Genomic DNA, 2500 nt, shown 5'->3' on the forward strand with positions numbered 1-2500 from the left:
GGGAGAGAGAGAGATAGAGAGAGAGGGGAAGAGAGAGAGAGAGAGAGAGAGGGAGAGAGAGAGAGAGACTGAGAGAGAGAGGGAGAGAGAGACTGAGAGAGAGAGAGAGAGAGAGCGAGGGGAAGAGAGAGAGAGAGCGAGAGAGAGCGAGAGAGAGAGAGAGAGAGAGCGAGTCAAAGAGAGAGCGAGGGGAAGAGAGAGAGAGAGAGAGAGAGAGCGAGTGAAAGAGAGAGCGAGGGGAAGGAAAAAGGGGACAAGGAGATAAAGATGGAAAGAATGACAAAGAGGAAAAACTGGAGTAGGAGAAAAGAAGAGAAGAGAAGAACGGAGAGAGCGAGAGAGCGTGGGCCTGAGAGAGGTCTGGAGGGGATTTTTATTAGAGATTTGATTGGGTCAGATTGAATTGGATTGGATTGGTCAGATTGGTGGGCCTGATAGCTACTGGGAAAACCCTGACCACTGGCTTCTTGGTGTTTCCCAAACCAGAAACACACACACGCAGGGGACCGTGAGTGGGGAGGATGCGTTCATTCCTGAGAAGTTTTTTGGGGTTTTTCTCTGTATTTCTCTTTCTAGTCTACACAGAGTGTGCCAGTTCCTCTACTGTCAGCTACACGATGACACTGTGTGTGTGTGTGTGTGTGTGTGTGTGTGTGTGTGTGTGTGTGTGTGTGTGCTCGCAGAAGTGGAGCTTGTGACCCGGGCGCTCTCGTGGCTGAAGGTGCCCCCTTTCCCTGGGGGTCAGGAGGTCATTTGTTCTGTTGTGGGAGTGTGTGTCACCCCGCCCGCCCCCACCCCCACCCCTGGGGTCACCAGGGTTCAAACGCAAGGGGTTGGCGGGGGGCGGGGGGGGGCCGGGGGGGCGCGGGGGTGCGGGGGGGGTGTCATAAACGAGAGGGCAGAATGATGAGCTTTAACTCTTTCTTCTCCGGGAGGAGGAGGAGATGAAGACATTGAGACCCCACGGCAGGGGGACTCGGTGGAGGGTCAAAGGTCATGCTGTTGAAACTCCTCCCGACGCGCACACACAGACACGCGTGCCTACACACACACACACACACACACACACACACACACACGAACAAATACTCACAAACTCTCTCTTTCTCTCTCATACACACACACACAAATACTCACATACTCGCTCTCTCTCTCACACACACACACACACACACACACACATACTTACTGGATTGATATGAAAAGCCTTTGAAAATGATCACACAGTAATTATCATGGTTAGAATATTTGTTCTACCAGCCTCTAGTTCTTCCATGAAACAAGACCAAGCAAGGCATAGATGCTGTCTGTATGCTTGGGGGTGGGGATGGGGGTTTGGGGGGGGGGGGGGGGGGCTGCAGCATTTAGGTTTTTGTTATAAAATAAATAAATAAATACAGGGAGACGACCTAGAAGCTTTTTATGCTCCCCCCCGACATCATTAAAACAAGCAGAGTAGTGTTCGTGTGTGTGTGTGTGTGTGTGTGTGTGTGTGTGTGTGTGTGTGTGTGTGTGTGTGTGTGTGTGTGTGTGTGTGTGTGTGTGTGTGTGTGTGTGTGTGTGTGTGTGTGTGTGTGTGAGTAGTGTTCGGGAGTCGGGAGGCTGCATCAAGAGGGTGACCTCCACAATAAGACGATGTTTTTGCTTCAGGGAAGAGAAGGTCGGTTTGTACTCGCCGCCTCCTTTTTTCCCTTCCAAGTTCCAAGGGAGTAAATGAGATTTAGAGGGGGGCGAAGGAGTAAGGGAGGGGAGAGAGAGAGAGAGAGAGAGAGAGAAGAGGAGGGAGAGAGAAGAGGAGGGAGCGTGATGGAGGGGTTAGGGTGAAAGGGGGGATAAAAACGAGTCCTGTTTTTGAATGTGGACAGACAGAACATGACATTAAAATATAGAAGGCAGAATTGAGTTGAGCTCGGACAGCCTGCGGTTTTTTTTAAACTACAAGAAAAGGTAGCTGAAGGAGGGAAGAAAGGCAGCCAGAGAGAGAGAGAGAGAGAGAGAGTAGGAGAGGAGAGCAAGAGAGAGGGGAAGAGAGAGAGTAGGAGAGGAGAGAAAGAGAGAGGGGAAGAGGGAGAGCTGGAGCAAATGAGAGAGAGAGAGCAAGGGAGAACGAGAGAGAAAAGAATAGGAATGAGAGAGAGAGAACAAGAGAGCCAGAGAGAGTGGGAGTAAGAGATACCAAGAGAGAGAGAGAGAGAGACAATGAGAGAGAGAGAGAGAGAGAGAGAGACAATGAGAGAGAGAGAGAGACAGTGAGCGAGAGAGAGAACGTGAGAGTGAGAGAAGTGCTTGTTAAAGCAGCCGAACACAAGGCAAGCCCTTGGTCTGTCTGCTCCGGCGGGGGAGAGAAGGTCACCTCTGGCTCAAGTGTGTGTGTGTGTGTGTGTGTGTGTGTGTGTGTGTTACCGGGGAGAAAACCAGGCCTTGTGGTCTGAGGCGCGGGCTACAGCCGGGGAGGAGGAGGCGGCCCCGGAGCAGGAAGGGGAGCAGGGTGCAGCCACGG

The sequence above is a fragment of the Clupea harengus genome, chromosome 4, assembly GCF_900700415.2.
Source record: "Clupea harengus chromosome 4, Ch_v2.0.2, whole genome shotgun sequence".
Lineage (NCBI taxonomy): Eukaryota > Metazoa > Chordata > Actinopteri > Clupeiformes > Clupeidae > Clupea > Clupea harengus.